The following is a 12,818-nucleotide window of genomic DNA, read 5'->3' on the forward strand; positions in this document are numbered from 1 at the left end:
CTATTTATACTCCTTTTTCACTCTTAAACCAATCAGTTGTTCCATGTACAAGTCTACCTGTTGCTTCTTGACCTGTATACAGGTTCCTTAGGAGACAAGTAAGATGATCTGGTACTTCTAACTCTTTGAGGACTTGTCACATTTGCTGTGATCCACACGGTCAAAGCTTTAGTGTAGTCAGTGAAGCAGAAATAGATATTTTTCTGGGACTCCCTTGCTTTCTTCATAATCCAATGAATGTTGGCAATTTGGTCTCTAGCTCCTCTGCCTCTTCAAAAACCAGCCTGCACTTCTGGGAATTCTTCATTAACATGTTGCTGAATCCTACCTTGCAGAATCTTGAGCATAACCTTATTGGCATGCGAGATGAGTGCAATTGTTTGGAAATTTGAACATTCTTTGGTGTGCCTGCTGGCCATAAGTGGGCCTCAGGCTGCCGGTTGTGCAGGCCTGAATTAGAGCTATCCAAAAGGAGAATGGACTGCTATAGGATATTGCTGGTTAATTCCTCATCACTGGAAGTCTTTAAGCAAAATGGGCTGACTGCTTGTTAGGGATGCTGCAGTATAATTTTTTGTAAGTGTGTTATTTCTCCCAGTAGAATGGGAGGTCCTTGAGAGCAGGGTTTCTTTGCCTTTGGGACTGCCCTTCTTTGGGACTGGGATGTAAACTGATCTTTTCCAATCCAGTGGCCACTGTTCGGTTTTCTAAATTTGCCAACATATTGAGGGCAGCACTTTAGCAGCAACCTGTTTTAGAATTTTCAATAGCTCATCTGGAATTCCATCACCTCCACTGTCTTTATTGTTAGCAATGCTCCCTAAAGCCCATTTGACTTCATTCTCCAGGATATCTGGCTCTAGATAACACCATCAGTTATCAGTGATGTTAAGATCTTTCTTGTATAGTTTCATATATTCTTGCTACCTCGTTTCCATCTCTTCTACTTCTGTTAAGTACTTATCATTTTTGTCTTTTATCATGACCATTTTTATATGAAACACTCCCTTGATATCTCTAATTTTCTTGAAGAGATTGCTTGCCTTTCCCATTCTATTGCTTTCTTCTATTTCTCTGCATTACTCATTTAAGAAAAACTTCTTAACCCTCTTTGTTATTCTCTAGAATTCTGAATTCAGTTTGGTTTATCTTTCCTTTTGTCCTTTACCTTTGACTTCCCTTCTTCCCTCAGCGATTTGTAAAGCCTCATCAGACAGCCATTTTGTTTTCTTGCTCTTCTTTTCCTTTGGAATTTTTTGTTGTATCTGCCTCCCATACTGGTGAATCTCTATCCATTGTTCTTCAGGTACTCATCTATCAGATCTAATCCCTCCACTACACCATCACCTCCACTACACATTCCTAAGGTATGTTATTTAGGTCATACCTATAGGATCTGATCGTTTTCCCTACTTTCTTCAGTTTCTCTGAATTTTGCAATAAGAACCTCATGATCTGAGCCACAGTCAACTCCAGGTCTGTATAGAGCTTCTCCACCTTTGGCTACAAACTACATATTCAATCTGATTTCAATATTGACTATCTAGTGATGTCTATGGGTAAAGTCACCTTTTGGATTGTTGAAAAAGAGTGTTTGCTGTGACTGGTGAGCTATCTTAAGAAAACTCTATTAATCTCTTCCCTGCTTCATTCTGTAATCCAAGGCCAAACTTGCCTGTTATTACAATTATCTTTTGATTTCCTACTTCAGCATTCCAGTCCCCTAAGATGAATGTGACATCTTTTTTTAATGTTATTTCTAGAAGATGTTGTAAGTCTTCATAGAATTGATCAACTTTGGCCTCCTAAGCATCAGTGGTTGAAGCACAGACTTCTCTCACTGTGGTGTTAAATAGTTTGCCCTGGATTCCAACAAAAATCACGCTGTCATTTTTGAGATTCTACCTCAGCACTCCTCGAATACCTGAGTTCAAATTTGGCCTCAGATACTAACTAGCTTTGTGACCCTGGGCAAGTCATTTAACTTCTGTTTGCCTTAATATATTGGAGAAGGAAAGAGCAAACCACTCCAGTATCCTTGCCAAGAAAATCCCATGGATAGTGCGGTCTACAGGGTCATGAAGAGTTGGACACAACTGAATGACTAAACAACATGCCAGTCCCACTCATTATAAAGATGAGGTTATCTAACAAGGGGAAATGAGATGATAATGAGGATAAAGATGAGGAAAGAGAGATCCAGAAATATTAAGTCACTTAAGCAAAGTCAGATGATAGATAGATAGATTTGATAATAGATACTATCTTATTAGTAAGTACATACTATTAACTATTTAACTTATTAGTAAATCCTTTAGATAGTAAATATTAGAGTTAGAGCTTGAATCTAGGTTTTCTTCCTCAAAATTTGTTGTTTTTTTTCTTCTATACTAGGGGTCAGCAAATTATGTCCAATAGGCTATGATTTACTCTTCCCTGTCCTACATAATGCCACCTCATTTATTATCTAATACAACTGTTACCCTTTCTGACTTCCTAATCACCCTGGTTTATAATCTTGGAGTGATTCAGTTCAGTTCAACAAACATCTGTGCTGAATCTCATTCCATTCTCTTTCTCCCATATCTAATTTCCCCCCATGTCCTATGGATTGTTTCTTCATAACATCTCTTCAATCTTCACTTTCTGCATCCACTGTCACTTCTGTAATTCAGGGCCTGTTCAGATGACCACAAGAGCCTTCCTGTATGTCCTTGTTACCTGTTTCTCTTCTCTCCAATTTATGCTGCATTTTACTGGATTAATCTTCTAAAAGTACCACTTAATTCATGTCAGTTCTTTGCTTAAAAAAATTCAGTGGCTCCTTAGTGCCTATAGACTTATGTATATAGCCACCAGGCAGTATTTGACATATAATGCCTCTGCATTGTATTAACCTCTTATCTACAATTTGTCATTTCCCATAGGAAAAAAGGCATGCTTTTTTGTAGCCTCCCCAATAGTTAGCATATAACTTTACACACTGTAGGTGCTCAACTCAATTCAAATATTTGTTAACTGTCTATTATAAGTCGGGCATTATAATAAGTTTTGGAGATTCAAAGAAACCCTGCTCTCAAGGACCTTCCATTCTACTGGGAGAAATAACACACTTACAAAAAATTATACTGCAGCATCCCTAACAAGCAGTCAGCCCATTTTGCTTAAAGACTTCCAGTGATGAGGAATTAACCAGCAATATCCTATAGCAGTCCATTCTCCTTTTGGATAGCTCTAATTCAGGCCTGCACAACCAGCAGCCTGAGACCCACTTATGGCCAGCAGGCACACCAAAGGATTTTGGGCAGCTGGCAAAAAATGTAAAGGATGTTTTCCTCTACATTTTTGGCGGCTACCCAAAATCCATTGGTGTGCTACAAGTGGCCCTCAGGCCGCAGGTTGTGCAGACCTGACCTAATTTTTGGGAAGTTCTTTTACTTATACGAGGCCAAAATTTGTCTCTCTTCAGCTTCCACCCGTTGCCCCCGGTTCTGCTCGCCAGAGGTAAATAGAACCAGCCAAATCCCTCTTTCACATGACAGTCCTTCAAATACTTGAAGACAACTATGATGACCCCATTGAGTTTCATCTTCTCCAGCCTAAACCTTCTAAGTTCTTTCTTTTTTTCTCATACTTTATTATTTAATATTTTGATTTCCACAAGATTTTGAGTTACAAATTTTTTCTCCATTTCTACCCTCCTCCCTCCAAGATGGCATATATTTTGATTGCCCCATTCCCTAATCAGCCTTCTCTTCTTTCACACCACCCCCCCCATACCCTTTCCCCTTACTTTCTTGTAGAGCAGGGTAGATTTCTATTCCCCATTGCCTATAAATCTTATTTCCTGGTTGCATGTGAAAACAACTCTATTTTTGAGCATCTGCTTTTAAAACTTTGAATTCCAAATTCTCTCCCCTCTTCCCTTCCCTCCCACCCACCCTCCCTAAGAAGGCAAGCAATTCAACATAGGCCACACATGTATCATTATGCAAAAGATTCCCATAAATAGTCCTGTTGTGAAAGACTAACTATATTTCCTTACATCCTATCCTATCCCCCTTTATTCAAATTTCTCCCTTAACCCTGTCCCTTTTCACAAGTGTTTGCTTTTGATTACCTCCTCCCCCTATTTGCCCTCCCTTCTATCGTCCTCCCTTTTTTATCCCCTTCCCCCTACTCTTCTGTGGGGTAAGATACCCAATTGAGTGTGTATGTTATTACCTCCTCAGGTCAAATCCAATGAGAGCAAGATTCACTTATTCCCCCTTACCTGCCCCCTCTTCCCTTCCAACAGAACTGCTTTTTCCTGCCACTTTTATGTGAGATAATTTGCCCCATTCTATCTCTCCCTTTCTCCCTTTCTCAATACATTCCTTTCACCCCTTAATTTTATTTTTTAGATATCATCCCTTCATATTCAACTCACCCTGTGACCTCTGTCTATATATATGTATATTCCCTTCAACTACCCTAATACTGGAAAAGGTCTCATGAATTACATACATCATCTTTCCATGTAGGAATGTAAACAAAACAGTTCCACTTTAGTAAGTCCCTTATGATTTCTCTTTCTTGTTTACCTTTTCATGCTTCTTTTGATTCTTGTATTTGAAAGTCAAATTTTCTCTTCAGCTCTGGTCTTTTCACTGAGAAAGCTTGAAAGTCCTCTATTTTATTGAAAATCCATATTTTGCCTTGGAGCATGATACTCAGTTTTGCTGGGTAGGTGATTCTTGGTTTTAATCCTAACTCCTTTGACCTCCAGAATATCATATTCCAAGCCCTTCGATCCCTTAATGTAGAAGCTGCTAGATCTTGTGTTATCCTGACTGTGTTTCCACAATACTCAAATCGTTTCTTTCTGGCTGCTTGCCAAATTCCAATTTTGATTATGTTAAATTGAAAAGTTTTTTTTAAACAAAGCCAATGCAACAAAGATTAGGAGGGAAGAAGAAAATTGGGAGAAAATCTTTACAACTAGTGTCTCTGACAAAGGCCTCATCTCTAAAATATACAGGAACTGAGCCAAATTTATAGGAATACAAGTCATTCCCCAACTGAGAAATGGTCAAAGGATATGAACAGGCAGTTTTCAGAGGAAGAAATTAAGGATATCTATAAGCATATGAAAAAATGCTCTAAATCACTACTAATTAGAGAAATGCAAATCAAAACAGGTCTTAGGTACCACATCTCTCCTGTCAGATTGGCTAACATGACAAAACAGGAAAATGATAAAAGCTGGAGAGGATGTGGGAAAATTGGAACACTGTTACATTGTTGGTGGACTTGTGAACTGATCCAGCCATTCTGGAGAGCAATTTGGAACTATGCCCAAAGGACTTTAAAAATGTTCATACCCTTTGACCCAGCAATACCACTTCTAGGGCTGTATCCCAAAGAGATCACACAAGTGGGAAAGGGACCCATATGTACAAAAATATTTATAGCGGCTCTTTTTGTGGTAGCAAAGAATTGGAAATCAAGGTGATGCCCATCAATTGGGGAATGGCTGAACAAGTTGTGGTATATGAATGTAATGGAATACTATTGTGCTATAAGAAATGGGGAAGATATAGACTTCATAATAACCTGGGAAGACCTACATGATATGATGCTGAGTGAGCAGAGAAGAACCGGAGAACATTGTACACAGCCACAGATACATTGATTCTGTGATGACTAACCTTGATAGACTTGGCTCTTCTCAGCAATAGAAGGTTCAAAGACAGCTCCAAAGGACTCATGATGGAGAGAGCTATCTACATCCAGAGAAAGAACTATGGAGTCTGAATGCAGATTGAGGCGAACTATTTGCTCTCCTTTTTTTTCTTTTTTTTTTCCTCTTTTTGTTGTTGTTGTTGTTGTTGTTTGGTTTTGTTTCTTCTTTCTCATGATTTATTCCATTGGTCATAATTCTTCTTTACAACTTGACTATTGTGTAAATAAGGTTAATGAGAAGTTATATATAGAAGATATATCGGATTCCATGCCATCTTGGGGAGGAGGAGGGAAGGGGGAGGAAGAAATTCTGGAACTTAAAATCATGAGGAACTGAGTGTTATAAACTAAAAATAAAAAATCTTAATTAAAAAAAAACCACCATTATGATGATCTAAAACCCCAAAGTGTATTTGTAAGCTTGTCTGGAGTAGGTAAACTAATTGGATATGCAAAATACTCAATCTTTGTCATGCTGGTAACATTTAAATATTCAATTTGCCCAGTGAGGCAATTCTACTTCATCCTGATGAGTGGTCATCAAATTTGTCCTTGAAGAGCTCCAGTGAGGGAGAATCCCTTGCTATCAATTTTGTACCTCCCAAGGTAATTCGTTTCACTTTTGGATGGGTCTAGTAGTTAGGCCATTTATACATTAAATCCAGGTTTTCCCCTTTGCAATTTAACACCCTCTGGAGCCAGGCAAATCAAGTCTAAACCTTCTTTCAAGTGGTGGCCCTTCATATATCTGAAGACTGTTATCCTAAGTCTTCTTTTCTCTAGGTTAAACATTCCTAGTTGTTTTAACTGTTCTCCATCTTTCTCCACGCTGGTTGCTCTTTTTTGCAGGTTTTTAGGATTATCAGTGTCTCATTCTGGACACTATGACTTTTCTTTTAATGAAACCTCAAATTGCATTCACTTTCTTGGCTGCTATATCACACTGCTGACTTAGATTGAGCTTGATGTCTACTAAAACTTCCTATCTTCTTCAAATAAACTTCTTCATAGCAATGCCACCCTACTTCAGTCAGTCAACAAGTATTTCTTAAGCACTTAGTATGTGCCAGGCACTGTACTAAGCATTGGGAACACAATGAAAGAAATAGAAAGAAATAGTTTCTGACATCAAGGAGTTTATAGTCAAAAAGTAGAAGACAATATATAACGTGGAGCTGGAAAACAGAGGGCGATGAATTTACAGTGTCAGGGAGTGAGATGGTGGCCTGGAATTGTGAAAAATAAGGCCAAAGTTGTTCTGTGAAAGTCAAGGGAAATTCTATAGATGGGATGCGATTTTCTGTCAGGGAAGAAGGAGATGTGATTGGCCAACAGGAAATGGCACAGGTAGAGATATCCAAGGAAGAAAAGAAGCTCTTGACTGAATTTCAGTTTCACTAACTGCAATAAGTGCCACAATTGCTACTTTGGCTTGATCTGGATTCCAGTGCTCTCCAGAATGGCTAGATCAGTTTACAAGTCCACCAGCAATGTAACAGTGTTCCAATTTTCCCACATCCTCTCCAGCTTTTATCATTTTCCTGTTTTGTCATGTTAGCCAATCTGGCAGGAAAGATGTGGCACCTAAGAGTTGTTTTGATTTGCATTTCTCTAATCAGTAGTGATTTAGAGCATTTTTTTTCATATGCCTGTAGATATTTTTAACTCCTTCCTCTGAAAACTGCCTGTTCATATCCTTTGATCATAGGTTCCATCATAAAAGCCCTTGTTCTAACCTCTTCAACTGGTGCATCTACACTGGGACAGATTCTGTCCCTTAAGGCCACTGGAAACCCCAAACAAATTAAAGACTTCTTAAAACCTGTGAACCTTATCCTGGAGAAGTCATTCAGCCTCTATGATCCCAGTGAGACTTTCTAGCCCAAAGATTCTTTATCTCTGACACATATTGGACACAATCCTGATTGGGTCACTTAATTTCTCTGTATTCCTGAGAAGTTGCTGGTCTGTACTGGTAGAGGGTGTTCCCTGTACCAATGAAGTCACAAGTCCAGAAAAAAAAATCTGTCATATTTTATTCAGCCCAATCTTCTAGTTTGTGAATATATTTTTAAACCTTGACTGTCATCCACTGTCAACTATCCCACCTAGTTTTTTATCATCAGCAAATTTGGTAAACATGTTATCCATACTTTCATCCAAATCATTAATAAGCATATCATGCTGAACAAGGCCAAATGCAGATCTCTGGGATATTCTGTGAGAGAACTCCTTTCAAATTGATATAAAAATGTTAATGACTACTCTGGGAGTAGCTCTTTACCCAGGTCCAAATCCAACAAATTGTACTCATGTTTAGCCCATATATCTCTAACTTTTCATAAAATGATAGCATCAGGTGCTTTATCAAGTGTTCCGCTAAAATCTAGGCACATTAGATAGATCACATTTCTCTCATCCATCAAATTAGTAATCCGGCCAGCATGACTTATTCTTAATGAAGCCATGTTGATGTTTTATAATCATGAGTTTCTTTTCTAGATCATAGGATCTCAGATTTAGAGCTGGAAGGGACCTTAGAAGCTATCCAGTCTAACCCCTTATCTTACAAATGTAAAAACTGAAGGTCAGAAAGGTTAAACTTGTCAGTGGTTACATAGTAGGTGACAGATAGTATGATCATCTTTGTGTGTAACTGAGGTGGGGTAAAGGAGTACTCCTGAGTGGTTAGGGTGTTTGAGGAAGAGTCAGTGATGGCCATACCCTTGATCTTGTCATCATCCACAAATACACTACTTCCATGTTCAAGAATTCCAAAATCCCCTTATCTGACTATAATCTATTGGCATTTTATCTCCCTGTCCACCTTCCCTTATGAAAACCTATACTTTGTCCACACTGTCACTCCAATCCCTTGACTGTTCAATTCTCTCCCAGGCCATCTCACCTGCACTAGCCACTCTCTCCTCTTTTGCCTCTCTTGACTCCTTGTTGAACCAGTTTAACTCTATATGTTTTTTTCTCTCAAATCCCTAGCCCCCTTACCATTGCACCAATTGCACCATGACAAAACCTTGGCCTTGAATCATTCTCACCCTTTGCCTCCTTCACTCCTACACAAGTGCAGCTTAATGGAGGAAAAAAAATCTCTGATTGGGCCCACTACAAATTTACCTTACGTAACTTCAATTGGGTCCTCACTGCTGCTAGGCAATCATATTACATTTTCCTTATGTATCAGGAGGGCAGAGTTTATAATCTCGAAGAGGATCATAAACATGTCTGAAACGTTCGGAATCGCCGGATATAAGAAACTCTCAAAGTAGAAGGCAGAAGAATCAAAACATTTATTTAGGCTCCACAGTAACCAACCCATGAACCAGCAACCCCATTTTGATATGTTGATCAAAAGCTTCCAGGCCCAATAAGTACGCCTTGCAAGAGTAACCAGGAGGCTACAGAGAAGCATGATTGCGTAAAGCAAAATCATGCTTCCCCCTCGATGGTAATAAGATTACCCACTGGCCTGAAGTCTTTGTTCAGCTTCCTCCCGTAGGTCAGCTCTGCTACTGGCAGCTCCTGCTTCAGCTGTGGCTGTGGCTGTAACTGTAACTGTAACAGTAGCTGTAACTGTCGCTGTAACTGTCGCTGTAACTGTCTCTGGCTCCAACCGGAAAAGGAAAGAGAGCTCTTCAAGCTGTCCTCTCCCCTCTTATAGAGTTTTTGACATCATCAAGCACCGCCTGAATGACCAGGGCTGATTGGTTCTTGAGTTGGCCCCTCCCCCTAGCATAGACATTAACACCTCCCCTCAGCCAGCCCCATGACTCATCACACAGGAAGTTCTGGTCCTGCCCCGGAAGAGCAAGCCCCAGCGTCCAGGGAAGCTCAATGAGGTAAGCTGAGTCATTCAAAGAAAACAAAGGCCATTCTGGTTACACCTTATCAACTTACTATCCTATTTTCCACAGTATCTTCCAAATCTTTCCATCCTTCTGTGAACCTCCCATAGCTTCCCCCATCCCCACTGTCTCAGTTAAGAATCTTCCCTTATATTTTACAGAAAAGAAGTGAGATCCATTTGTCATGAGTCCCCTCTTCCTCATCTCATATCACTCATGTGCCATCTGCCACTGTCTCTTTTCACTCCTGTCTCACATGCTGAGCTGGTCTTATTCCTAAGGCTAATCCCTCTGCTTGCTCAAATGATCCCATTCCATCCTGTCTCTGCTAAACAGATTGCCTCTCTTTTAGCCCCACTCTTTCACTTATTTTCAATCTCTCCCTGTCTACTGGCTTATTCCCTGCTTCCTAGAAATATGCCCATTTCTCCCCTGTCCTTAAAAAAATTCATCCTTCCATCTCCACTAAACTCCTCAAAAAGGCCATCTACAATAGGTTTTTCTACATCTCTCATTTTCTTTTAACCCTTTCTGATTTTTGACCTTATCTCTCCAGCAAAATGCCTCTCTCCAAAGTTGATCTTTTGCTTGCCAAATACAAAGGCCTTTTTTCAATTCTCATTCTCCTTGTCCTCTTTGCAGCTTTTGCTCTCTCCTTGATATCCTCTTCTCTAGGTTTTTCAGGCACCACTCTCTCCTGGTTCTCCTCCTTTCTATCTGACTGCTCCTTCTCAGCCTCCTTTGCTGTAAACTCATCCAAATCATGCCTTCTTATCATAGATGTCCCACAGGATTCTGTCCTGGGCCCTCTCCTCTCCTCTCTTCTCCTCTGCTTTTCTCTTCTCTCTCTCTCTCTCCCTCTCTCTCTCTCTCTCTCTCTCTCTCTCTCTCTCTCTCTCTCTCTCTCCACCCCCCCTCCCTTTCTCCCCTATTTCACTTGATGAGCTACCAAGTCCCATGAATTTAACAACTCTCTCTATGCTTGCTATTCTGAAAACTACCTATCCTACTCCAGCTTCTCTGCTGACTTCCAGTCTTGCATCTCCAACTCCTTTTAGACATCTAGGACTAGATGTCTAGTTGTTGTTCAGTCATTTTTCAGCCATATCCAACTGTTTTTTTTTTTGGCAAAGATACTGGAGTGGTTTGCCATTTCCATCTCCAGCTCATTTTACAGATGAGGAAACTGAGACAAACAGGGTTAAGTGACTTGTATAGGATCATACAACTAGTAAGTACCTGAGGCCAGATATAAACTGGAGATGACTCTCCCTGATTCCAGGCCTGACACTCTATCCACTGTTCCACCTGGATTTCCAGTAGAGGTCTTAAATTCAACATATCTAAAACTGAACTCATTATCTTCCCCCCAAACTTCCCCCAACTTCTGTCTTTCCTGTTATCATAGAAGGCAACACCAGTCTCCCAGACCGTCAGGTTAGCAACCTAGATGTCATGCTTGACTCTTCACCATCTCTGACCTCCCATATCTAATCTGTTGCCAGGCCCTATTGATTTCACCTTTGCAAAATCTCTCAAACGTGGTCCCAACACCTCCTACTTAGACTGATGCAATAGCCTGCTGGTGGTCTGCCTGCCTCAAGTCTCTCTCCATTGCAAACCATTCACCATTCAGCCACCAAAGTGATTTTCTTTAAGTACGGGTCTGACTATTTCACACACTGTGTGACAGTAAATAAAATCCAATAAAATCTAATGGCTATCGCTTCCAGGATCAAATACAAAATCCTCTGTTTAGTGTTCAAGCCCTTCATAACCAAATCCCGTCCTACCTTTACACTCTTCTAACACCTTACTCCTCAACACAAACTTTTCAGTCCAGTGACCCTGGCCTCCTTGTTGTTCTATGAACAAAACTCTCCATCTCTCTTGCTGCTAGCATTTTTTTCTGGCTATTCTCTATGCCTGTAATGTTCTCCCTCCTCATCTCCCCTTTTTGGCTTCCCTGGCTTCCTTTAGAGGCTAGGTAAAATGTCGTCTTCTACAGGAAGCCTCTCACAACCCCTCTTATTTCTAGTTGTCATTTTCTATTTATCTTGCTTATAGCTTGTTTGTACATATTTGTTTATTTTTTTCCACTGCTGCCCTCCCCGCTCCTCTTTAGATTGTGAGCTCCTTGAGGGCTGGTTCTGTTTTTTGCCTCTTTTTCTATCCCCAAGGATTAGGGCAATGCCTCGACATGGCTGGGGAACCTGCTGCCCCAAGGCCATATGTGGCCCTCTAGGTCATCAAGTGCAGCACTTTCTCAAAGGCCACTTGTGGCCTTGAGGCCCCAGGTTCCCCATCCCTGACCAGAACATAGTCAGTGCTAAATAAATGTTTATCAACTGACTGACCATGCTTTTCATCATATAATCTAGAATTTTGCCTGAAATCAAAGTTAATCTTACTTCCCTCTTTTGAAAACCAGGATATTTGCCCTTCTCTATTCTTCTAATATTTCTTGTATTCTCCAAAATCTTTCACAGACCATTGACCATGGCTTTGTAAAAACATCTGTCAATTCTTTCAGCACTATGGGATCTACTTTGTCTGGGGCCTGATTTAAACTCATCTAGGGCACTTAGGTGCTTACTTAGATGAGGTCTCACCTCTCTATTAGCCTTGGTTTTTGTTTTGTTTTGTATTTTTCAGACCAAAGTCATCCTTCTTGGAAGAGAAAATAAAAACAAAAATTTTAGAACTCAGAAACTCTGACTTCTCTCCATTGTCAGTTATAATTTTACCTTTTTCTCCCTTCCTTGATCCCTTTCTTTTATTTAAACATACCTTTTGTTAGCCTTCATTATCTTTTCTAACCTCAGCTCATTTTGAGCTCTAGCTCTCCTGATATTTATTTATTAATACTTATAGGAGTAATACATTAGAAATGAGGACCCTCTGGTCTATAGATCTGAGTTTCATTTCATCGCATAGTGTCTGCTTGGTACTGTTTCTTAAACTGCTAACATTCATTTTTGCCTATAATTTCAAAAAATGTCCTAAAACCCCACGGTGTCGATAAAAGCTTCCTTTTTTTCCCTGTGGATTAGCCACTAAGTAATAATGATCAAAACAAAAAGTAATTCGGCAACCTAATGGTAGAAAAATAGTAAAATAAATTTGTCACTCTGTCCTAGAAAAGGAAACAGTCAATACGGACAATTGTGGTGGGGGAGGGGAGGAGAGAAGAAGGAAGGAAGGAATGAAACTTTTTAATTTAACAATCCA

This window comes from Trichosurus vulpecula, chromosome 1, assembly GCF_011100635.1.
Source record: "Trichosurus vulpecula isolate mTriVul1 chromosome 1, mTriVul1.pri, whole genome shotgun sequence".
In the NCBI taxonomy this organism is placed as follows: domain Eukaryota; kingdom Metazoa; phylum Chordata; class Mammalia; order Diprotodontia; family Phalangeridae; genus Trichosurus; species Trichosurus vulpecula.